This window comes from Bombina bombina, chromosome 7 (assembly GCF_027579735.1).
Source record: "Bombina bombina isolate aBomBom1 chromosome 7, aBomBom1.pri, whole genome shotgun sequence".
Taxonomy (NCBI): domain Eukaryota; kingdom Metazoa; phylum Chordata; class Amphibia; order Anura; family Bombinatoridae; genus Bombina; species Bombina bombina.
In genome coordinates this window covers 59,560,865-59,572,856 of record NC_069505.1, presented here as the reverse complement: position 1 = coordinate 59,572,856, position 11,992 = coordinate 59,560,865, and the positions used below count along the sequence as shown (strand labels likewise).

General features: G+C 34.7%; 1 long non-coding RNA gene across 3 annotated transcripts in view; it reads left to right on the top strand.

Moving 5' to 3' along the window:
* Window positions 1-11,992, top strand: part of LOC128665886 (uncharacterized) — a 50,624-nt gene that overhangs the window by 23,382 nt on the left and 15,250 nt on the right. The window contains exons 9-10 of one of the 3 annotated variants that reach the window (XR_008403187.1): window positions 849-1,022; window positions 2,093-2,577. The exons of 1 other annotated variant lie outside the window; for it this stretch is intronic. This is a non-coding gene — a long non-coding RNA (uncharacterized LOC128665886). Of the gene's footprint in view, window positions 1-848; window positions 1,023-2,092; window positions 2,578-11,992 lie in introns of those variants that run through there. One more of the 3 variants, XR_008403186.1, reaches the window with a different exon arrangement.

Below are 11,992 nucleotides of genomic sequence, written 5' to 3'. Positions count from 1 at the left end.
ACTGCTAGAGCATGAGTATATTTTATATTACTTGCTCAATTTAAAAAAGGAAAGAAAAAAAAAGTGGTATTTTAATTGATTATTTTGTCTCCCCTTTCTGATTAAAACTAAAGTGCCATTTTCTTTCTTTTTTTTATTTTAGCAAACTACTTAAAAAACAATTGCTCACAGACCACATAAATGCAGTGTTTCATGTAAGGAGAGGAAAACAATGACGTTCAACTAAAACTTTTAGTCAGCTCCAGACACTTTTTTAACCAGCTTCCATTTTAGGCGTGACAATAATCATGCTTTGCACCTCACCTGTAATACCAGTTCCCATTAGCGTGCGCGGCTATTACTAAGTTGAGGGCAAATATCGCTTTCACTGAAGTAATATTTTACACTCAACTTGTAATCTGGCCCAATGTGTTTGGTATTTTAATTGATTTAGCTGTAAATACTTTTGTCTCCACTTTCTAATTCTGATTAAAAGCTATGTTATGTTTGTTATGTTTTATTTATGTAGATAAATGTCAGATGCACACAAAAAAATTCATAAACTCTTCCTTTTATTCGGTACAGAATGCAATATTTCAAGTATTTCAAGTAAGGAGCAGAAACCAATAACTTTCACTTAAAAAATTCAGTCTTCTCTTAACACTTTTGTCAACTAATTCCCATTGCCTTTTCAGGCGTGACGATAATCGCATGAGAATGCGCCACCAGTTATTTTTATTCACGTATACTTCCTGTTATCTCATGTATTGTAGTAGCGACTATATTAAGTGCCTAGGTATTATATAAATACAGTAAGTTTCCTGCTAACGTATAATTGCTGAATATAACTTTTTGTTTTGCATTGATAGTTGGTAAGAATGAATTCTATCGTATAATGTTTAATCTGAGCCATTGTAGAAGAGATCAGCAATAACCATACACCTATACAAGAAATAACGAGTGGCATTTGAGTGGCCAAAGATGACTGATGCCAAATACAGGCACAAAACCCTTTATCTCCAAAATGCTTGGTACCAGAAAAGGTTTGTATATTTGCAGCTGTATAAAAATCAATATCTTATGTCATTGGGCAACATTAACACGTCATTATACATCTTATACATGTAACCAAAAGGTTTAATACTTCTGTAAACTTAGTACCCTCAGAAAGATAGTACAGGTCTGTAATCAGAAAGGTAACGGCTTTTGTTCTAAATAAATATACACTATTATTTGCATTTTAGAGCACAAAAACAAAAGATGCAGACAAAGAAAAAATGTGACTTGCAAAATACAGAATTTCCTTCCTAAACATTTACATTAAATCATTTTTTTAATATTCTTTTCTTATCTAAAGCAGAAATTGTGTTTTTTTTATACTAAACTAATTTGTATGTGCCCCAGTTCAAAATTTATACCTGTGCATTACATTTATTAAATTACATCACTTCTGGATGAATACAATTTTTTTTTTAAATGATTAATAGGAAGAAAATGCATTTTGTATTTTAACCCCTTGAGTGCTAACGACGGCTCTGAGCCGTCGCAGAGTGTCTCACTCAGGTGCTAATGACGGCCGTCACTAGCACTCTCCCACCTTGAGGGAGATCTGGGGGCTCCCACCCACTCCTACCCCGGCGATCGTGCCTCTAGAGTGACAGGCATCGCCGGGGCTTTCCGTTTTGCGTGGTGACGTCACGCATAATGACGTGATGACGTCACCATGCAACTTTTTTTAAAACTGACAATTGACAATATAGGGAAAGGGGCATGCTGCTTAGAAGCCTGTATCTCAGGCATCTAAGCAGCTACAGACCCCCAAGACCCACCGTTGGAAAGGTAATCGCCTAACCTTTCCAATGGTATAAGTCTTGTGGATCTGAAAAGAAAAGAAAAAAGTTAAAAAACAAATATTTAAAAAAAATGTAAAATTAAAAACCCCTCAAATGTGCTTAGCACCCAGGTGGGAAAGTGCTTAGCACTCAAATGGTTAATTACTTTAGATGTAAATTAATGTCTTCTAATTTTGATTAAAAGTTCTATTTTGTTATTTATGTAAACAAATGTCAACTGCTACAAAAATCATATCTTTCTACTCTGCTTTCCTGTACAGGTTTCAGCAAACTACTAAAACAACAACAATTTGCTGAAAGATCTAAGGAATGAATCAAGAGTGACAGAAAATAACTATTAACTAACAATATCATGCAGCTCTCGCACGTTTTTTTCAGCAAACATCCATTGCCATTTCTGGCATGTTGATAATCATGTGACCATGGGATGATCCCAATGAACAACAATGGAATCCAGCCTCTTATAAAAAATAATACAACTTCTTTATTGCTTCCAGATCATGGAAAAAAGGACAACGTTTCAAGCCCTTAGTCATGACCAAGACTAAGAGCCCAATATAGGGCTTGAAATGTCCCTTTTCCCATGATCTAGAAGCAATAAATAAGTTTTGTTATTTTTTATAAGAGGCTGGATTCCATTGTTTTTCATTGTGTATACTGGGATTCTGATGAATCCATGCCCCAGGTGGATGGGTACTGTATCCATTGATAGCATTAATATAAATACAGTATGCGCCTACACTGCTAATGTATCATTATGTAGTGCCTAGGTATCATATAAATGCAATATGAGCCTACACTGCTAACGTATCATTATGTAGTGACTAGGTATTATATAAATACAGTATGCGCCTACACTGCTAACGTATCATTATGTAGTGCCTAGGTATTATATAAATACAGTATGCACCTACACTGCTAACGTATCATTATGTAGTGCCTAGGTATTATATAAATACAGTATGCGCCTACACTGCTAACGTATCATTATGTAGTGCCTAGGTATTATATAAATACAGTATGCGCCTACACTGCTAACGTATCATTATGTAGTGCCTAGGTATTATATAAATACAGTATGCGCCTACACTGCTAACGTATCATTATGTAGTGCCTAGGTATTATATAAATACAGTATGCGCCTACACTGCTAACGTATCATTATGTAGTGCCTAGGTATTATATAAATACAGTATGCGCCTACACTGCTAACGTATCATTATGTAGTGCCTAGGTATTATATAAATACAGTATGCGCCTACACTACTAACGTATCATTATGTAGTGCCTAGGTATTATATAAATACAAAATGCGCCTACACTGGTAACATATCATTATGTAGTGCCAAGGTATTATATAAATACAACATGTGCTTACATTGCTAACGTATCATTATGTAGTGCCTAGGTATTATGCGCATACACTGCTAACGTATCATTGTGTAGTGTCTAGGTATTATATAAATATAGTATGCACCTACACTGCTAACGTATCATTATAAAGATCGTAGGTATTATATAAATACAGTATGCACCTACACTGCTAACGTAACATTATGTAGTGTCTAGGTATTATATAAATACAGTATGCGCCTACACTGCTAACGTATCATTATGTAGTGCCTAGGTATTATATAAATACAGTATGCGCCTACACTGCTAACGTATCATTATGTAGTGCCTAGGTATTATATAAATACAATATGCGCCTACACTGCTAACGTATCATTATGTAGTGTCTAGGTATTATATAAATACGGTATGCGCCTACACTGCTAACATATCATTATGTAGTACCTAGGTATTATATAAATATAGTATGCGCCTACACTGCTAACGTATCATTATGTAGTGCCTAGGTATTATATAAATATAATATGAGCCTACACTGCTAACGAATCATTATGTAGTCCCTAGGTATTATATAAATACAGTATGTGCCTACACTGCTAACGTATCATTATGTAGTGCCTAGGTATTATATAAATTCAGTATGCGCCTACACTGCTAACGTATCATTATGTAGTGCCTAGGTATTATATAAATACAGTATGCGCATACACTGCTAACGTATCATTATGTAGTGCCTAGGTATTATATAAATACAGTATGCACCTACTGTGCTAACGTATCATTATGTAGTGCCTAGGTATTATATAAATACAGTATGCGCCTACACTGCTAACGTATCATTATGTAGTGACTAGGTATTATATAAATATAGTATGCGCCTACACTGCTAACGTATCATTATGTAGTGCCTAGGTATTATATAAATACAGTATGCGCCTACACTGCTAACGTATCATTATGAAGAGCCTAGGTATTATATAAATACAGTATGCGCCTACACTGCTAACGTATCATTATGTAGTGCCTAGGTATTATATAAATACGGTATGCACCTACACTGCTAAAGTATCATTATGTAGTGCCTAGGTATTATATAAATACAGTATGCACCTACACTGCTAACGTATCACTATGTAGTGCCTAGGTATTATATAAATACAGTATGCACCTACACTGCTAACGTATCATTATATAGTGCCTAGGTATTATATAAATACAGTATGCACCTACACTGCTAACGTATCATTATATAGTGCCTAGGTATTATATAAATACAGTATGCGCCTACACTGCTAACGTATCATTATGTAGTGCCTAGGTATTATATAAATACAGTATGCGCCTACACTGCTAACGTATCATTATGTAGTGCCTAGGTATGATATAAATACAGTATGCGCCTACACTGCTAACGTATCATTATGTAGTGCCTAGGTATTATATAAATACAGTATGCACCTACACTGCTAACGTATCACTATGTAGTGCCTAGGTATTATATAAATACATTATGTGCTTACATTGCTAACGTATCATTATGTAGTGCCTAGGTATTATATAAATACAATATGCGCCTACACTGGTAACATATCATTATGTAGTGCCAAGGTATTATATAAAAACAGTATGCGCCTACACTGCTAACGTATCATTATAAAGATCATAGGTATTATATAAATACAGTATGCGCCTACACTGCTAACGTTTCATTATGTAGTGCCTAGGTATTATATAAATACATTATGTGCTTACATTGCTAACGTATCATTATGTAGTGCCTAGGTATTATATAAATTCAGTATGCACATACACTGCTAACGTATCATTGTGTAGTGCCTAGGTATTATATAAATACAATATGCGCCTACACTGGTAACGTATCATTATGTAGTGCCTAGGTATTATATAAAAACAGTATGCGCCTACACTGCTAACGTATCATTGTGTAGTGTCTAGGTATTATATAAATATAGTATGCGCCTACACTGCTAACGTATCATTATGAAGTGCCTAGGTATTATATGAATACAGTATGCGCCTACACTGCTAACGTATCATTATGTAGTGCCTAGGTATTATATAAATACAGTATGCGCCTACACTACTAACGTATCATTATGTAGTGCCTAGGTATTATATAAATACAGTATGCGCCTACACTGCTAACGTATCATTATGTAGTGCCTAGGTATTATATAAATATAGTATGCGCCTACACTGCTAACGTATCATTATGTAGTGGCTAGGTATTATATAAATATAGTATGCGCCTACACTGCTAACGTATCATTATGTAGTGCCTAGGTATTATATAAATACAGTATGCACCTACACTGCTAACGTATCATTATGTAGTGCCTAGGTATTATATAAATACAGTATGCGCCTACACTGCTAACGTATCATTATGTAGTGCCTAGGTATTACATAAATACAGTATGCACCTACACTGCTAACGTATCATTATGTAGTGCCTAGGTATTATATAAATACATACAGTATGCGCCTACACTGCTAACGTATCATTATGTAGTGCCTAGGTATGATATAAATACAGTATGCGCCTACACTGCTAACGTATCATTATGTAGTGCCTAGGTATTATATAAATACAGTATGCACCTACACTGCTAACGTATCACTATGTAGTGCCTAGGTATTATATAAATACAGTATGCGCCTACACTGCTAACGTATCATTATGTAGTGCCTAGGTATTATATAAATACAGTATGCGCCTACACTACTAACGTATCATTATGTAGTGCCTAGGTATTATATAAATACAAAATGCGCCTACACTGGTAACGTATCATTATGTAGTGCCTAGGTATTATATAAATACAGTATGCGCCTACACTGCTAACGTATCATTATGTAGTGCCTAGGTATTATATAAATACAGTATGCGCCTACACTGCTAACGTATCATTATGTAGTGCCTAGGTATTATATAAATACAGTATGCGCCTACACTACTAACGTATCATTATGTAGTGCCTAGGTATTATATAAATACAAAATGCGCCTACACTGGTAACATATCATTATGTAGTGCCAAGGTATTATATAAATACAACATGTGCTTACATTGCTAACGTATCATTATGTAGTGCCTAGGTATTATGCGCATACACTGCTAACGTATCATTGTGTAGTGTCTAGGTATTATATAAATATAGTATGCACCTACACTGCTAACGTATCATTATAAAGATCGTAGGTATTATATAAATACAGTATGCACCTACACTGCTAACGTAACATTATGTAGTGTCTAGGTATTATATAAATACAGAATGCGCCTACACTGCTAACGTATCATTATGTAGTGCCTAGGTATTATATAAATACAGTATGCGCCTACACTGCTAACGTATCATTATGTAGTGCCTAGGTATTATATAAATACAATATGCGCCTACACTGCTAACGTATCATTATGTAGTGTCTAGGTATTATATAAATACGGTATGCGCCTACACTGCTAACATATCATTATGTAGTACCTAGGTATTATATAAATATAGTATGCGCCTACACTGCTAACGTATCATTATGTAGTGCCTAGGTATTATATAAATATAATATGAGCCTACACTGCTAACGAATCATTATGTAGTCCCTAGGTATTATATAAATACAGTATGTGCCTACACTGCTAACGTATCATTATGTAGTGCCTAGGTATTATATAAATTCAGTATGCGCCTACACTGCTAACGTATCATTATGTAGTGCCTAGGTATTATATAAATACAGTATGCGCATACACTGCTAACGTATCATTATGTAGTGCCTAGGTATTATATAAATACAGTATGCACCTACTGTGCTAACGTATCATTATGTAGTGCCTAGGTATTATATAAATACAGTATGCGCCTACACTGCTAACGTATCATTATGTAGTGACTAGGTATTATATAAATATAGTATGCGCCTACACTGCTAACGTATCATTATGTAGTGCCTAGGTATTATATAAATACAGTATGCGCCTACACTGCTAACGTATCATTATGAAGAGCCTAGGTATTATATAAATACAGTATGCGCCTACACTACTAACGTATCATTATGTAGTGCCTAGGTATTATATAAATACAGTATGCACCTACACTGCTAACGTATCATTATGTAGTGCCTAGGTATTATATAAATACAGTATGCACCTACACTGCTAACGTATCACTATGTAGTGCCTAGGTATTATATAAATACAGTATGCACCTACACTGCTAACGTATCATTATATAGTGCCTAGGTATTATATAAATACAGTATGCACCTACACTGCTAACGTATCATTATATAGTGCCTAGGTATTATATAAATACAGTATGCACCTACACTGCTAACGTATCATTATGTAGTGCCTAGGTATTATATAAATACAGTATGCGCCTACACTGCTAACGTATCATTATGTAGTGCCTAGGTATGATATAAATACAGTATGCGCCTACACTGCTAACGTATCATTATGTAGTGCCTAGGTATTATATAAATACAGTATGCACCTACACTGCTAACGTATCATTATGTAGTGCCTAGGTATTATATAAATACATTATGTACTTACATTGCTAACGTATCATTATGTAGTGCCTAGGTATTATATAAATACAATATGCGCCTACACTGGTAACATATCATTATGTAGTGCCAAGGTATTATATAAAAACAGTATGCACCTACACTGCTAACGTATCATTGTGTAGTGTCTAGGTATTATATAAATATAGTATGCACCTACACTGCTAACGTATCATTATAAAGATCGTAGGTATTATATAAATACAGTATGCGCCTACACTGCTAACGTTTCATTATGTAGTGCCTAGGTATTATATAAATACATTATGTGCTTACATTGCTAACGTATCATTATGTAGTGCCTAGGTATTATATAAATTCAGTATGCACATACACTGCTAACGTATCATTGTGTAGTGCCTAGGTATTATATAAATACAATATGCGCCTACACTGGTAACGTATCATTATGTAGTGCCTAGGTATTATATAAAAACAGTGTGCGCCTACACTGCTAACGTATCATTGTGTAGTGTCTAGGTATTATATAAATATAGTATGCGCCTACACTGCTAACGTATCATTATGAAGTGCCTAGGTATTATATGAATACAGTATGCGCCTACACTGCTAACGTATCATTATGTAGTGCCTAGGTATTATATAAATACAGTATGCGCCTACACTACTAACGTATCATTATGTAGTGCCTAGGTATTATATAAATACAGTATGCGCCTACACTGCTAACGTATCATTATGTAGTGCCTAGGTATTATATAAATACAGTATGCACCTACACTGCTAATGTATCATTATGTAGTGCCTAGGTATTATATAAATACAGTATGTGCCTACACTGCTAACGTATCATTATGTAGTGCCTAGGTATTATATAAATACAGTATGCGCCTACACTGCTAACGTATCATTATGTAGTGTCTAGGTATTATATAAATACAGTATGCACCTACAGTGCTAACGTATCATTATGTGGTGCCTAGGTATTATATAAATACAGTATGCGCCTACACTGCTAACGTATCATTATGTAGTGCCTAGGTATTATATAAATACAGTATGCGCCTACACTGCTAATGTATCATTATGTAGTGCCTAGATATTATATAAATACAGTATGCGCCTACACTGCTAACGTATCATTATGTAGTGCCTAGGTATTATATAAATTCAGTATGTGCTAATTCAGTATGCGCATACACTGCTAACGTATCATTGTATAGTGCCTAGGTATTATATAAATTCAGTATGTGCAAATTCAGTATGCGCATACACTGCTAACGTATCATTGTGTAGTGCCTAGGTATTATATAAACACAGTATGTGCCTACACTGCTTAAATATAATTATTTAGTGCATAGGTATTAAATAAATACAGTATGTGCCTATGCTGCTAATGTATCATTTTAGACCCTGACTTTTTGTTTTGCAGTGGTTAATGCTCAGAAGGGGTTCTCTTGTATTTTTAGTCTGAACCATTGGAGAGGAGAACTACAAATACCATACACTTAATATAGTAACATAGTATATGAGGTTGAAAGAAGATATATTGAGTTTAACCTATAAACGTCCTATTAGATTTTCAATAAAGAAGCTCCAATTGAGCATTAATTAAAAAGCAGTCCCATTTAACACAATCAATTATATCCCTGAATTCTGTTTCTAGCCAGAATTGTATCTAAGGCATTCACTACCTACTTAGGTAATGAGTTCCACAATTTGATAGCTCTTACTGTGAACAAATGTATACAGTGCTGGAGATTAAATCTCCTTACCTCAAGCCTTAAATTGTGACCTCTTGTCAAAATTAACTACCCTAGAATAAACAGAGCTTCCATCAACTTTGTATGTGGACCTTTAATATATTTCTATAAAGTAATCAAGTCACCTCTTAAATGCTTTTTTTTCTAGAGTAAAAAGACACATGGCTAGATTACAAGTGAAGCGCTAAATTATTGTGCACACTCAAACGGTGTCTGTTAGCTTGCAGTAGCCATTAGCGCTTAGAAAATTAACCAGAGATTAGATCTCTGGTTAATTTTCTAAAAGTGCCCCAAATACCCTCAAAAGAGAGGGCATTATAGTTTTTTATTAAAAAAAAAAGTAGCATATTCAATTCCCCTTTTCAGTTTTGCAACCCTTCTCTGAATGTTTTCTAATTCTGCAGTGTCCTTTTTTTAAATAGTCCTCAGAACTGCACTCCATTTTCAAGGTGAGATCTTAACAGGGATTTATATAGTGACAGAATGATGCATCCCCCCTTGCCTTAATGCCTGTTTTAAAACATGCTAGTATCTTATTAGCCTTAGCTGGACACTTATTTTTTGGTTATCTGAAAGAACGCCTAAATCCTTTTCCTCTGTTTAAAAAAAAAAAAAAAGATTCCACTTTACTTGTAGATTTACTTTATTCAGATGGTTTTCTAAACCTATGTAGGTTGAATAGAATTATATGGCAGCAGTTTTGCAAGAACGTTTTTGAGCACTAGATGGCACCAGTGTTTCACAATGTATAAAAATTTTAAAGCATTCTTTCAAAACTGCTGCCAACTGCCATATAGAGCTCCAGATGTGCACCCTCTGGAGATATACTCCACTTAAATGTAAGTGCGGGCATATGTTGAAGGGCATAAAAACTCCCTATCATCTGTTCAATCACTCACTACAGAGTTCCAAACTGCCGTTCTCTGCACACTGGTGGCCAATCGACTGCTAGCAGAGCTGTCAATAAAAGATGGCGGTCTTACGATTGCTGCTTCTGAAACGATGGGCCTCCGAAGCAGCATCCGCTGCTTAATAAATGGAGCCCTTAATCTCCAGCAACATAAACGCTTTTTCACTGTAAGAGAAATCAAATTGTGGAACGTATTACCTAAGGAGGTAGTAAATGCCGATACCTTAAGATACATTTTTAAATGGTTTAGATACATTTCTGGCTAGAAACAAAATTCAGGGATATGATTGCTGGTGTTAAATGGGTCACTTTTAAAATGGGATTAATATAAGATCAACTGGAGCTTTTACTGTAGATAAATGAAGATTTGTATAGGTTGAACTTGATGGACTTATGTCTTTTTTCAACCTCATCTACTATGCTATTATGTTACTGTGTTCTATAAATATACAAAGCTTGTTCAATGTATGATTCAGGCACTGTTTCCACCTAATGTTTGTGAATTTGTGAATAAAACAATGTCTACAGCATGTGTGAATGGCCAGTAACAATGGTTGGAGCCTTGACGTGGCGTTACTGCTCACATGGGAACCCATGTGCTAATTCAACCAATCCGTGCAACTGAAATTCTTGTATGATTATCATGAAAAATGTTCTATGTTATAACAAGATTGTGAGCTGTAGAGTTGTAGTTTAATGCCATAATTATTCAACACATTGGTTCCACAAAAAGGGTTATTGCTGAATTGGTCCCGTGGAAAATGCTACTTCTAGTGGATTGTGATAGCTTTTAATCAAGTTCTCTTCTTCAGTGGCCTATAAGAGCTTGAAAGCTTAAAGGGATATGAAACCCCAAATTTGTCTTTCATGATTTAGATAGAGCATGCAGTTTTAAAGAACTTTCCAATTTACTTCCATTATCCAATTTTCTCTTTGTTTCATTTGTTACAAATCAGGAAGGTAAACTCAGGATCATGTTCATATCTACAGCACTATATAGCAGCAGTTTTGAAATAATGTTATACATTAGCAAGACCACTAGATGGCAGCAGTTTTAAAAGAATGTTATACATTAGCAAGACCACTAGATGGCAGCAGTTTTAAAAGAATGTTGTACATTATCAAGACCACTAGATGGCAGCAGTTTTAAAATAATTTTATACATTAGCAAGACCACTAGATGGCAGCACTATTTCCTGTCTTGTTGTGCTCCAGACATGCACACTACCTACCTAGGTATCTCTTCAACAGAGAATACAATGAGAACAAAGCAAATTTGATAAGAGAAGTAAATTTTATTTTTTTCTAATTTTATGTTTTATCTGAATCATGAAAAAAAAAAAAAGACATCATTTTAAGGAATACAAAACCTTGATTTTCTTGGTTTATTAAACGTTATTTCAGTCTACAAAAATGAACATTCAACACGTCTGTTAGATAAATAAATACGTAAATAATTACATAAATAAGTGTAAAATTATGTACTTTCTTGCTAGTGACGTATGGGATATACAATCCTACCAGGAGGGGCAAAGTTTCCCAAACCTCAAAATGCCTATAAATACACCCCTCAC